Here is a 15543-nt window from a genome sequence, read left to right on the forward strand (position 1 = left end):
TCCTATATTTGTGATGATTTTGTACTGTATTGTGTCAACTTGGTTTAAGTGGAATTGTTTCCCAGAATCCCCTTCTCTGTATGGCTCTTGTTAGCGTTGGCCCAGGGAGAAACTGGGGCAAGATTTAGAAGGTGGTAATAAAGCAACAGCCACTACTTTCTGAAGGTCACTGTGGTTTCATGTGATGACAGATAGATGCAAAAGTGCTGGTGGGTTCCAGCGAGACTCTGCCCTTTCCCATTCCACGTGCAACAAGTCTTCGTCTGTCTTTCTTTCTCCCTTTGTTTCTTTCTTTCTTCCTCTCTTTCTTTTTCTTTCTTTATCTTTCCTTTTTTTATCTCTTTCTTTCCTTCTTTCACCACTTTATTGAGGTATGATTGACATGTAAAAATCTGTACATATTTAATGTATATAACTTGATGAGTGTAGAGATGAGTTTATACCCATAAAGCCATGACCACAATCTATGTCATGAACATGTTCAACACCTCCAAAAGTTTCCTCCCACCTGCTTTATTTCTTTCTTTATTATTATTTTGTGTGATATTTAGTGTGATAAAAAAACTAATCTAAAATCTACCTTCTTAGTAAATGTCTAAGAATCCAGTATCATGTTGGTAGGCGCTATGCTATACAGGAGCTTTCTAGGACTTAGTCATCTTGTATAATGAAACTTTGTGCCTTTTGACTAATGTCTGCCCCCAGCCCCTGGCAACCACCATTCGATTCTCTCCAGCAATTCTTTCTGTTGGCCCAGTGACCCCAGCCCCACCATCAAATGCAAAGGCAATAGTTCCCCATGGACTTCTCTACCAACTCTGCTTTCACAGTCCCACTCCAGCAACTGGATGTGCCTGGCTGCCCATATTCTTGGCAAACTTTGGTCCATTCACACCAGTGCTTCAGGAGAGCTGATCAGTCACCAATCCTCCAGTTCCCCATTAGACATCCCTACTTCCCCATCTTCTCCCACAACTGCCTAATACATCCTGTGATACTCACAGTGTCTCTGCATTCCTGACTGAACCCTGACTAATAAAAAATCAACATAGTGCCCCATAGGAGCTGCAGAGGAATATGAGGGAGTCCCTGTCCTTGAAAGACTTCCAGCTCAACAGAGAGGTGGAGCATTTTAACACAGCCAGCTGGGGACATGTGGCAGTTTATGGATCAAGTGACAAACACACGATGTGGTCATTGCCTTGAAGTCCTTGCAGCCTGAGGTGTCCAGTATCTTTTAGTGCCAGGTACAAGGAGCCATTTGGGAATGGACACAGTCAGCATTCTTCATGATCCGTGGCCGCATTTAGTCCCGAGTGGATACAACTTTTTCCTCTTCTGTTCTATCCAGGCTCTGGGCTCCTTATCAACATAAGAATGAAAAGAAAGTTACTTACATATTGGGTGAAACTGTTCAGTACAGTTGAACACGAATGCTGACATTGAAGATTTCCCATCCAACCAACAGAAATTCCCCTGGCTTGCCACACTTGGGTAACTTGAGTTCTGGAATTCCAGCCTTGGTTAACCAAAATCCACAAATTTGCTGGAGTTATGAAGTTTAGTGAGAGTACTGTTTTTCTATTATTCATTCCCAATATGTTCTGTCCTGAGCCGACACCACTGAATTTATTTCCTCCACATGTTTAACCTTTTGCATGTTGATCACCTTTTGCCAAATCTGCCAAAGGAGAAACAGATCAAAACATGCCTTCCTGGTTTTTACACAAGTAAATTTTATGTCTAACTTGGATAGAAACTTCTCCAGTCACTCAGTCTGCTTCCTCTCTTTGTTGGTCCTCAGTTTCCTTCTGTTAAAAGCGGTTACTAATACTTATCTCCTTAGGGAGGTATGAGAGCCAATGCTGGGCTACAAATCCAGGTAAGACCCCTGGATGAGAGGCAATGTGAAATCCCAGCAGGAATTTAGATGACTAGCCCCTGGAAAAGTCCATCCTCAGGCCACAGTAACACCACAAGCTTCTGGAAGCTGCTTGTGAACTGAGGTTTTATTTTGCAAGTGTGTACCTACGTGCCTGTGTGTCTGGAGTGTTGACTCCGGAGACCTAAGAATACAGTAAATGACATCATAGGTAGTGCTGGAAAATGAGGATTTAGTTTTAGCTATGACCCTTGTCTGCTAAATGATCTGATTCAAAAAGAAAGAGGAAAGGGGAGAAGGGAATGAAACATGGAGGGCAGTGAAAGAATGCAGGATTCCTGCTTGATCTTAAAAAGCACCAGAGTGAAACTCAAGTAGAGCTTTCTTATTTCTTTTCAACCAGAAAGGTGTTGACAGGGAAAATGCATGAACAGTGGAGGGTGTGCCCTCTTTGGAGAATTTGGTCCCTTCCCTGGAGTCATTCACTTTGAGAACCCCGCTCCAAGTGTCTAGCGTGGAGGTGGTGGTCTTTTTCAGATATCGAGCCTTTAGCTTGTCACTCACTTATTCCTGGCTGTCATAAGATTGTACTTCCTAGCAATCTGTCCTGTTTGTCTTGGCATCTTATGGGCTGACATCTGAAGGGTTCCTCCTGCCCACTCTCTGTTTCCATGCTGTGCTGACACCAGGCAAAGAGAGAAAAGAAGCCAACGAGTAGGATCAGACAGAAAGCTGGTTCTGCTAAGTAAAGAGAGGGAAGTCAGAGAGAGTGCTGGAGGCTGGAGAAGGTAGGCTTGCAGATAAGGGCAGTGCTCTAGCAAGGAGGCTCTGGAAGGAAAGTGGGCATCTGCCCAGCAGCACGAGAGCAGACCAGAGGCCAAGATCAAGAGGTGTGACTTTTCATTTTTATAGTTGATAGACTCTACTGGAAAATGTGATCAAACATTTTGTCACAGTGCATGGACGTAGCTTATACTTCAGAGAGATCTGCATTCTAGTCCCAGCTTTGCCACTGAATCACTGTGTGACCTTGGACAAGTCACTTGGGCTCAGTTTCCTTCTCTGTAAAAGCAGAGGAGGTTGAAGTAGGATGTGGGGGCGGGGTCCTCAAAGAGGAGATCCCAGTCAGAAGAGTCAGAAGAGATCTCAGACTTGCTAGAGGACCTAAGCTGGTTGCTTCCAGCAAGCCTGGAGCCCTCCTCCTGCCCTTCCCACACCCCGTGTAGTCCGCTGCAAACCCAGACAGGGGAGGGAGCTCTCTCCGCGGCAGCGAGCCTTCTCAGTCTCTGTGTAAAACGTGTTCCCACTCCAGCCCCCAACTCCCTGTGAGTTCAATGGGTCAGAAATCCAAAAGCAGTTTCTTTACCCCCAAGGAGGCAGATCCTAGAACTGGTTTCAGTGAGTAAGAGTCTTCCCTCAACTCTGAAATTCTTGAATTTGCTAATTCTATTACAGATTAGGGTTGCAGACCACTTACAAGGCAGTTGACTACAGACCCTTCTCATAGTCTGGAGGCAGGCTGTTCCAGCTGGGGCCACAACTGAGCTTCACACAGGCCTGGGTCCCAGGCCTTTTCTCTCTGCTGCTCTGCCTTCCCCCAGAGTTGTCCTTGTCTGCACGTGGGGTGCAGGGTCACCACCACATGAGCGCTCTGTTTGTGGGAGAGTGGAAGAGTGAAAGAAAATCCTGGATAAGCAGTTTCTTTTTAAGCGAGTGATGTGAGAATTACACACATCACTGGTGCTCACAGTGCACTGTGAGAACATGGTCATGGAGTCACACTGAAGCACAGGGGGGCTGGGAAATACAGTCCCTGGTGGGGACGGGGGGGCAGTGTGGACTGAAACTCTGTTACTAGGGAAGGAAGGGAGCACAGACTTGGGAAGACAAGCACAGTCGCCCTCAATAAGGAACCAGCGGGAGTTATGGACTCCTGACCAGCCATCAGAAATGTCACGGGAAAGGGAAAGAATAAAGGTGTCACGAGATTCCAGTTACAAAGGATAAAACAAAAGGGCTGCTCTGGCTGAAACAGAGGAGAGGGCCCAGAGCTCCAGCCACCTGTTTGTGCTCCCTGCCCTGGCGGCCTTGGCACATTAGAGGTTGACACTTAAGGGGTTTGATGTTCACTTGAAGGTTCTCCCCCAGAGCAATGGGACTCCAAGAAACCCCATTTGAGGGTGCCTGTGTGGTGGGAAGCAACGTCCATAGCTACCAGCAAGGATAATGCCATCAAAGACAAACTAGGGCCACTCTGAACCTTGTCATAATGAAGTCAGGCTCCAGGTCATAGAAGTGGCCAATCTGAACTTTACTCATTTTCTGAGTAAAGTCATTCTGTAAACCCTATTGTATAATAGAAAGGACTCTTTTTATTTCTTATTACAGAGACCTGTGTATTTTTTGATTTTTGTTTTTATGATCTCAGGGTGGTTATATTTATGATTGATTGATTCAGTTAACAACACAAACTCCATTTACAATGTGGGAAAATATCATCCAGTTTATGATGTGGTTCCATGGATGATACTGCTCAAAAGCCCTCTTGGGACAAGGTCCTCCTATCCCAGAGGCAGGCGCAGGACAGCACTGCACAGATCTAGGCAAAAGGCAAGAGCTCCCTGGTCGGAGTGCTGTTCCAGCCAGCACCCAGTGACCAGCACCCAGTGACCAGCGATCCTCTCACCTCTTATGGAGGAATATCAAGTAAGAGAAGGGCATGTGAAAGGAAAGATCCAGAATTTCAACTCAGGACTAAATTATGGATGACATCAAAAGAAGCCTCGAGAATGTGCAGGAGCCTATAATCCCAATGCCAGTTCAGCAGAGGAGCAAGACATTCAGTTGGAGTAGAAGAGAAACATGCTAGGAAGGGGGAGGTGGGCTGGCATTTCTCAAGCAGTGTCAGTGAGGAATGACACCCCCACCCCAACTGTCTTCAACGGCTATTACACAGTCAAGAAAGAGGGTGGCGGGGAGGCACTGGACCTAGCTGAGAGAGGAGAGTATTCCCAAAGCAGGTTTACTCCTGATAAGAGTAAACAGAAGGCTTTGGTAGTAAAAAAAAAAAAAAACAAACAAACCATGAGGTACCAGTTTTCCCCTTCCACCTCCCTCATACCAGATCAAGTTCCTTGACTACCAATCCATCCCCAAAGGAATAATCTTCCCATTTAAACCCTGGGTTGAATGAGCAAAACATCATAAATTGTGATGCAAATTATTCAACAAGTGCCTTGTATAATAACCCAACAGAAATATGGGCAAAAAACATGAATAGGCAAATTCACTGAGAATGCAAATATATAATCAAAAAGAAGCACAAGCTAATTATTCCTCAGGGAACTGCAAGTGCAGACCGCAGTGAGATCCTGTTTTACACCTACCGGATTAGCAAGAATGAAGAACTCATAACACCAAGCAAGGGAGAGGACGTAAAACTACAGGAATTCTTTCACATTCCTAGTGGGAGTGTAAATTGGTATAATCACTTTGAAAAACCATTTGGCAATTTGCTGTAAAGTTAAACACATATGTAGCTAGGGCTTAGCAGTTTCACTCGTGGGTGTATATTCTAGACCAGGTTTTTTTCAAACAAGCACCCATTAGAGGGTCTGAACCTAACTGAGTGGTACACAACCAACATTTTAAACAAACGAAGCAGAATAAATAGAGTAGAAAAACTTAGAAGACATTGTAGTAAGGATAACTTCTGTTTCGTAAATTTTTTCACGAATGTGTGTGTGAGCTGTGATGTGATTTTTGTGGTTGATAAATGAATCAGGCAAGACACTCATTCAAAGGCTGATCTCAAAAAAATAAAAAATAAAAACCAGAAAAGGTTTCCAGAATAAATTCACCCAAGTTAGTAACAGGCCATTTTCCCTGTCTACTTTTATTGACTAAAATAGATTATTTTCTTCAAACCATATTTTTGCACAAACCCACTTTTACCAGTGGGAGTACAGCATGTGCCACCTGGACCAGGCTCTTCAGCGGACACAATTCATTTGCTGCCCTCACTCTCAAAATGCAATTGAAATGGATGTATCCTTTCAACCAAATACAAGTGATGGCTTCCAGGCATGCGTTTGACTCAATAATTCATGAAGTACTCACGATTACTTATTACTGAGAATAAAGTAAAATTAGCCACACAGCAGCCCAGGGAATGTATCTGCCCTAAGGTATCAAATGTCACTACACTACGACAAACTTTAATGTTGTAAAAGCTATCCCTAGTCCCAAGGACTTACTGGAATAAAAGCACTAATTATGAGCTGTTGGGCTGGCAAAGGTGGAACAAACATTCATATCTTTGTGTTATGGGTTGAATTGTTTCCCCTCAAAATTTATGCGCTAACCCCTAGTGCCTCAGAATGTGGCCTTATTTGGGAATAGAGTCACTGCAGATGTAATTTGTTAAGATGAAGTCATATTGGAATTGGTGGGCCCTTAATCCAGTTATGACTGGTGTCCTTATATACAGGGGAAATTTGGACACAGCCATACATACAGAAGGCAGAGACTGGAGTGATACAGCAGAAACCAAGGGATGCTAAACATTGCCAGCAAACCACCAGAAGCTAAGCAAGAGGCATGGAATGGATCCCTTCTCACAGCCCTCACAAGGAATCAACCCTACGGACGCTTTCATTTTGGATTTCTAGTCTCCACAACTGTAAGACAATGACTTCTGTTATTTTAAACCATCCAATTTGTGGTACTTTGTTACAGTCTTCCTAGCAAACTAATACACCTTGGATCATTATGTTTTAGAAAAATGCTTTATCTCCTATTTAAATACTAAATGTTGTAATTATGACTCTGTAGGTTTACAGTCACCATTTAAAACCAGGAGGCCTGGAAAAAAGATTCTACTTTGCCTTTTAATTGGCTGTTTAACTTCAAATAAATTACTTACCCTCTTTGGATTTGTGTCTTCGTGTGTGAAATGGTCATGATATCAATATTTACCCTACTTACTTCTCATTGTGGTAAATGGGCCCAGTGAGATAATACATGGGAAAGTGGTGAATTGTAAAGCACTAGATTACTGGGTAAAATGTTATATTTCTCATCCATTAAAGTGACAATAGTGGTTACTGTCAACTAACTTTCTAATGTATAGTGCATGTTATTATCTCAGTGCTGGATCTCCACATAACACCAGCACAACCTGTTGATAAGACAAAGTTGAGTTGATTGCTCACTGCAGGAAGGAGCGACACCACCTTGACAGAGCTCTGGTAGGGTCCTAGAGGGGAAAAGGCAAGGTTGAAATGTATTGAGAACATGAAATTTGGTTTAAGGCAGGTCTCTCCATATGGGAAATTGAATAAGATGGGTAAAGACTTTCATATAATGGTGGAAACAGCAAGACAAGGATTTTGAGACGGGGTTTCAAAGGATCTTTGGACATGAACTGTTGATGCTTTCTGTTGAGAGTTGGCCATTCCCACAATGAACAATATTGAGAGTTGGCCTGTGAAAGTATCTCCTGGAGGAGTAAAGCAATTATGATAACACAGTTGAATAATAAAATTATGTTAATATAGACAGTAAGTGGATTTGGTCTCCATGTCCAAACTGCATGAGAATGGGGAGAGATGGTTTCAGTTCTCAAGCACAGAATGTGGGTAAAGTGCTTGACTTAGCGGCGGCTGTCTGCCCAGCCACTCTCTTCTGGGCAGGCTCATCTTGCTGTTCTCCATCTGTGTTCTTCCTCCCAAGGTCAGCTCTTCAAACCCGCTCCCTGCCAGAACTGTCCCTCATTGTCATCCCAAAACTCATTTCATCCTACCCTAAAACCCACGGCTAATTTTGGTTAATAAGACTACATTATATTATGGATTTCTCATTGCTGTTGGGCCTGCTGAACAGAGAGAGTTGTTTTATTTTAAGGAGAATTCAATCCACATGAACAAGGCTGTGCAGACAATTCTGGAGGAAAACTGTCTTCTGAAGAGGATGAGTAGATGCTCTCTTTCCACCATCTCTGTGCCTGTCCCCACCATGGGCTCAAGACAGAAGGCAGATGGTCACCTGATCCACCGGCTTTTGCTCCTCCTGCTGTGCTAATCAGATAAGGTCTCCATCAGCATCAGCTGTGTTCAGTGTGATGCTTTCTTTGCCTTAAAAACAGGCATAGGGCCACCAGTTTAGAACTCAGATAAAAGACCTCAGTTTTAAACTGGCTTTCTCATCTTGGGTGGCCCAGGTTGAATTAATCTAGATCCACTTTCCTACCCCCTACCTGTTCCCAGCCTTCCTCAGCCTCTAAAAGGCTAACTTCTTGCTTTAAAAAGCTACTTCGAAGAAATGGTAATTCTCTCCTGGTGCAATCACAAGCGAATGAATAGTTCATTGTTAAAGAAGTCATTCCGCTGAACAGGGCACTCCTTCAAACAAAGTTGGGGTTTTAGACCAAACATTATAATTGTCTGTATTTCTTGTTCTGCAGCCAGATGTATATAGGCATTTCAAATAACTGAATTTTGAGGTTCTATCAATGCTTTTTGCCTATTAAGACACATGAATTTCTAGATGGGTATGGAGTAAGGTACAACAATACTGTCTTACTTTTCAAAAGGATCCAAAGATATCTGAGATTTCTGAAAACTTAGACATTTTACAGGGAGTGGGAAAAGTAGCTAGCAATTTCCTGAATTGCTGAGAGTATTTCCTAGAGTTAAGTTACCAGTACAATTATACTTTCATTCGATGCCCAAATCCTACTTATCCACTTATAATTTCTGTTGATACGTGAGTGAGAAATAAAGATATAATTTACTGGCTAAGCCAGTCCTATAATGAGTGGAACAAAACAGGATATTCTAGAAAAGTAATAAGCCCTTGTCTTTGATTTCTAACACTCTGGTCAGGAAATCTGAACCGGTGGTGAATGAGTTAGCTCTTCTGAGAGAAAAAAAAGTCACTAGGGTTTCCTAAACTTTCTGCCGGGAAATGTTAGTTTTATTTTTTATTTGTTTGTTTTACTGTGGTAAAATACACATGACATAAAATTTATCATCTTAACCATTTTTAAGTGGCTGTTCAGTGGCATTAAGTACATTCATTCACATTGTTACACAACTTTCACCACCACCCACCTACAGAGCTTTTTCATCTTGTAAAACTGAAACTCCATACCCATTAAACAGTAACTCCTCATTCCCTCCTTGCCCCAGCCCCATCACCTCTATTCTACTTTCTATGTCTGTGAACTGGACCACTCTCTGTACTTCCTGTGAGTGGAATCACAATATTTGTCCTTTTGTGACTGGCATTTGCTTCACATAATGCTTTCAAGTTTCCTTCATGCGACAGTATGAGTCAGAATTTCCTTCCTTTTCAAGGTTGAATAATATTTCACTGCATCTATAGACCACATTTTGCTTCCCCATTCATCCGTCAGTGGACACTTGGGTGGCTTCCATCTGAGTTGTTACTTTTCGTATCTTTCCATTTTCTGACATCTCTCATCTTCGGATCACTAGAGAGAGTCAGACACAACTGGGGAGTAGGGTAGGTGATGGGTTGGAGGTGGAGGCAGGGTAGGTAGATGATGGGGGAGGATGAGGCAGGATGGGCAGTGTCTGTGCAGAGGGAGGCAGAGGGCCATGCCGCCTTCCCCAGAGGCCAGGCAGACAGCAGCAGGCTCTGCCAGAGAAGTTCTACCAGCAGCGGCTCTTCTTAGTTTCAGGTGTCCTTTGCCCTCTATGTTTACAACCGCTAGGTAAAGCCTCTGGTAGGAACAGCCTCTGATGGGTACAGCCTCTGTAGGTGACTCCAGGATTACATGAACATTTCTAAGTTGACGTTCACTGAAGCCTGTCACAAAGACCTTTACCAGAACTAAGCAAGCCAATGTAATCATTCTGAACTAGTCCAGATGAGCAGTTAGGAAGTGAGTTCCAACCCCATTATTATCTCTAAACAGTGTTTTAAATCTGAGTTGTCAATTTGACTGAAATGAGATCATCTTCCTGAATTAAAAAAAAAAGAAAAGAAAAGAAAAGAAAGGAGGTGTCTGATTTTGGGCAAATTAGGCTGTCAGACTTTCTGTAAGTAAACATATTGATAATTTCAGTACTTTGACCCATTCAACATTCATATTTTAAAATCAATTTAAACATAAAAGCTGGGTCATCATTTGATTTTTCGCAATAACCCTGAAGGGAGATTAAGGCATGTATTAACAAAGAATTTTTCATGTGAGAAAGAGAAATTTCAGAAAAGCTATGTGACATATCAAATGTTACATCCCCGAGAATCAGCAGCATTGGAACCAGGTCTTCTGAAGTTAAATTTTAAGCTCTTTCTTTAAGTCAGAGGTGTTTAATCCTGGGAAAAGACACAGAGGTAAGACTGAGTTGCACTATGGACTTGAGACAATTTTAACAACGTAGCATCTGTGAGTTCTGGCTTTGCTGCTAACAAGTTGTCTCAGGTGAGGTAAATAACATCATCACAACCTCTCCTCTTCAGAAACTAGCACTCAAGTAGGTGGCTTGCCCAGGGACTGGTGAGTGCAGGATTTGACCCAAACCATCTTGATTGAAGAGTCCTCAACCTTCACCTCCCCTGCAGAAGCAGAAACATGATTTTATTTTTGTTTACGGTTTTCTAAAGAAAAGTATACTCAGAATTTAAAACTAATGAAGGCAAATCTGCTCTGATTGAAGGGGGTCCAGAAGCTCCCCCAGAACAGTGATGTCCACGGGGTGATCTAAGGAATCCTGAAACTGCCAGTCAGTTCGACAAGAACTTTCTAAACCTTTTACAAGCCTTACTGAAGCAACCTTGACTCTCTCTCTCTCTCTTTCTCCCCCTCTCCTGGACACAACTGTGGCATTTACATTTTGGAAGGTAAAACTGATCATTTCTTCCCCAGTACTTCAAAACTGACTTCTCTAAGAAAGTCATCCACCCCTAGATAGGATTATATCTCTCTGCTTCTGGTGATTACTGTGGAGCAGCCAAAAGTGATCACTGATCACTTCTTAAAATATTATGCTCTAAACATGGTTAATAATCCTTGGCCCAAATGGAAAGAAGGGAGAAAGGGCAGTATTCCCTTTCATTGAAACAGTTGAGTGCTAGCAGAGTGTGCTGTCTGTGATCTCAACGGGTCCATGAACCCCCTCCTCAATGCCTGGCCGGCGACGCTCTCCAGAAGCCCCATCCAGCACCCACGGCTGCACTATCCGGCCCCCAGCGAGGGCTGGTAGCTGCAGGCGGAGTCTGCGTGGAACAGAGTGGAACGCAGAGGCACGTGTCTGGAGAGGAAGTGCCCAGAGCGAGCTTTAACGAAAGAAGCTTTGCCCAAGAGACTGTAACCAAGGCGATGGGGAGGCTGGCCTGGGTGTGGGGTTACTCAAACGACTGCAAGCATATGGATAAATAACACCTCCTTTGTCTAGCGCTGGGGGGGGCGAATGAACTTCTGGATATCGGTGACTATTAGTGAATTTTCCACGTAGCTGGAACTTAATCTTTTAAAAATCTGAACTGCAGATTGTAAACATTTTTTGTTGTTTTTGAAACTTTCTAGTTGTATTCCCTTCAACTTACCTGGTTACGGCTCTGGGTTCTTATCCCTTAATGTTTGACATTTAGGACCTCTAAGGTTTGTGGGGCTCCTCTCCTGTCTCCATCAGATCCCCACCCTCCCCTCTGGTGACAGGTGCTGGCTTGCCATGCTGTCACACCCAGAGCTGCTTCTTGAGGCTCCCCACCCCCCCCCCTTTATTTTATTTTTTTTTTTTTGGCTAACTTCAATTTGTATAGGGCCAGGGAACCGGAAGGTCGAACTTAGCATTGGTTAATAAATACCACTGAAAACAGTTTCAGGATTAGCCTGCATCATCATATGGATTAAGTGCCTGAGCTTTTGTACATTGATCTTTAGAACGACATAAATGTTTTTTAAGTTGCTCTTTTTAATTGTGGTAAAATACACACAACATAAAACTTACCATCTTAATCATTTTTAAGTGTACAGTTTAGTGGCATTAAGTACATTCACATTGTTGTGCAGTCACCACCACCACCCAGCTCCGGAACTCTTTCATCTTGCAAAACTGAAACTCTATACCCATGAAATAATATCTCCCCTATTCCCCGTCCTCCCCAGGCCCTGGCAACCACTATTCTATTTTCCATCTCTATGAATGTGGCTACTCTAGGTACCTCACATAAGTGGAGTGATGAAGTATGTGGCCTTTTGTGACTGCCTTATTTCACTTTCCATAATATCCTCAAGGTTCATGCATGTTGAAGCATGTGTCAGAATTCCTTTCTTTTTTAAGGCTGAATAATATTCCATTGTATGTGTATCCTGTATTTTGTTCATCCACTCATTTGTTGATAGACACTTGGATTCCTTCCAACTTTTGGCTATTGTGAAGAATACAGCTGTGAACATGGGTGTACAAATGTCTCTTTGACTCTTTGCTTTCAATTCTTTTGGGTTTATACCCAGAAGTGGAATTGCTGCATCATGCAGGAATTCTATTCTTAATTTTTTGAGGAACTGCCATACTGTTCTCCATAGCAGCACCACCATTTTGTATTCCCACCAGCAGCACACAAAAGTTTGAACTTCTCCATATCCTCACCAAAACTTGTTATTTTCTGTCAAATGTCTTTTTTGCTTACTTGTTGGTTCTTAGTTGTCTTTATATATGGTGAAAACTACCAGCTTTCAGACCTTTGGATTAGTGGGGGTGTTTCCTGGACAAATCAATAACAAGTTAAGCAGGCACATTTCACTCTGCATAGCAGTTGTAATCATAAAAATTATATTTTAAATGTAGTGTAGAAGAACTAACTATTTAAAAGAAACCTATAGTTAATCATTTTAAAGACTTTTAAAAATAACTTTTTATTATAAAATAATATATATTCATTGTAGAAAATATAGAAATTATACAAAAGTGAATAAAATAATATAATGCCCCTGTCTAGAGATAACTTCAGTTAACATTTGTGTGCGTATCCCTCCCTTCTATACACTCCCCCACCCTGCACACATGCATGTGTGTGCATATATAGTATACAGTATGTATATTATATATACATAAATATACAATATATATATTTCCTGCCATTTTTCTTCCCTATCTTTTCTCCCCTGACCCCCAGACCCCTCATACACCTGCACCTTAGACTCTTGACCACTCTCTAATCCTGCTGTACGTGCTCATGGATTTGTGGCTTATCCACTCTTATTTTTTAAAGTTGGCCTTATTCTATTCTTACAGTTTGTTAGCCTGCTTTTTTTCCCTTCATAATATGTTAAGGGTATTTTCCCATGTCATCATATTTTTAAATAATCTTCAGATACATACTTTGTAATAGCTGTGTAGTAAGAATCCTTTAAAAAATCACCTCTTGTCATCTATTTGGGAAATACTTATGTTCTTGAGGATACTGTAGAGTTTTAAAAAATAATAATTAAACCTGTTTTTACAGGTGCTTCACTGGGTAGACTCAGTCCTAGGACTGTTACTCCCATATTATAGGTAGTGAAAGACAGACACCCACAGAGGTATTTCTGGTCTGGTATTTTGGTCTAAATGGCAGGAATATTGATGTCACATATGAGAAAAAGACATGCAGAATGGGCCAATTCAATGTGGCACTCAAAGCGTCAGAGGAAGAAGAAAATCCCTAATTTGGACAAAAACTCCTAAAAAAGATGAAGGCGTCCTGGAAGATTATTATGTAATTCCATGAGCAGCTTTTGCTTCAGAGTTAATTGACAGTTAACAGTAATCCTAATGATGCTTCGGCATTGTCAGCCCTTTGGAGCTCATGCCTTCATGTGTGTCTTTTTATAGAGCAACTAATAAGTGCTGGCAGTGTGCTTGTGAGCCTTCTGAAATGCCTGGGAAGGATATTGTCGCTGCTGTAGCTTTGTGTATTTTGGGTCTTACAAATGATTTACCACTTACTAAATTTGAAATCCGAATTGTGGATTTGGCTCTGGCTGTTGCCAGCTAACAAATGCTATAATAATGGGAAGAAGTTAAGAAGCTATCATAGACTGCTGCAGTTTCTAACTTTTTCCAGGGTAATCATGTGGAAGAGAAACTCCTGGATTTCTAAGTCAAAAGTATGATAGATAATTTTTATTATTAAAATGATATTTGTCATATTCCCACATGGAAAAAATTTCTTCGTCATATATTTTAACTTGATATACTTGGGTAAACAACTTTTTTCTCTGAAGATTATAAGTACTACAAGTTATAATTTAAGTAGTAATTACTAGATTGCTTTAATCGTGACTATACAGCTAAATAGTAGACTAAATTTTCCTAAGGGTTATCATTCTTCTTCCTTTTGTCTTCCCTCAAACTGTAAAAGAAGAAGAAAACACACAATGTACAGAAACATAAAGGCACAAATTCATAGGAAAATGTGAGAATGTACTGTGGCTGCTGCATTGTAGATTTAGACTAAAATGGTGCAACCCTTCACTATCACATCTGTTTGCAAAGTTAATTAAGAAGAATCCCATTATTTTCATCTTATCACTTCATAGTGAAAAAAATGCAGTTCCTGAAGCATCAAGGTCAATGATAATCCACCGTTATCTAATTTACACCACTTGATCCACCATGAAGTTCAGAGTGTTGACATATACTGTTCTATTGGATTTCAAATAACAGATATAGAATTTTAAAAAACCATTAGAAAGATATTATAAGTCAGCTATTTTTACTTTCTCAATTTACAGAGAAGGAAACAGAAGCCTAGAGAGGGTAAACAACTCGCCTAAAGGCAGATTTTTTTAAACATTTTTTTATTGAGTTATAGTCATTTTACAATGTTGTATCAAATTCCAGTGTAGAGCACAATTTTTCAGTTATACATGAACATACATATATTCATTGTCACATTTTTTTCGCTGTGAGCTACCACAAGATCTTGTATATATTTCCCTGTGCTATACAGTATAATCTTGTTTATCTATTCTAGATTTTTTTTTTCCCCATTTATTCACCAGTCATGTATCCACACATTTGGTGAACCAATGTTAGCAAGCAGGGGTTAATGGGAAGCCCTCTGAATGCAAAAAAAGTGTAAGACACCATTTCTGTCCTTAAGGAGTTAAATTCCAGCAGGGGAGGGAGGCAGCCCCACAACCAATCACTATAGCAGGCTGTGGTGAAGACCTTGTTGGCTGCGTGGGTGAAGTGCTTCCAAGGCAGAAAGATACCTGAGGAGGTCAGGAAGCTTCCCAGAAGAAGAGACTTTCGAGCTGGGCCTGGAGGAATGGACACTGCAAGTATTCATGAAGAGAAGAGCAAAGGGCAACACAAGTAGAATACATAGCATGAGCAAAGCCACAAACCCAGGAGCACACATGGCAGGATGAAGGAGGGAATAGTCAACAGTCTAAGGTGCAAGTAAGTGGGGAGGAAAGGCAGGGGAGAAAAATGGTAGGAAATTGGTCTTAAAAAGTCTCCTGTGGTTAAATTGGTAAAAGCTTTGAATATCCTGCTAATTGTGAACTTTATTCTGAGAAAATATGAGTCCATGGGAGTAGGCGAGGATATGATCAGACCTTGGTTTACACTGGAGATGAGTTAGAAATTTACATTCTAAACAGGAGATGATGAGAGCCTATATGTAGAAGAGAGGCAATA

Source organism: Camelus dromedarius, chromosome 21 (genome assembly GCF_036321535.1).
Source record: "Camelus dromedarius isolate mCamDro1 chromosome 21, mCamDro1.pat, whole genome shotgun sequence".
Classification (NCBI taxonomy): domain Eukaryota; kingdom Metazoa; phylum Chordata; class Mammalia; order Artiodactyla; family Camelidae; genus Camelus; species Camelus dromedarius.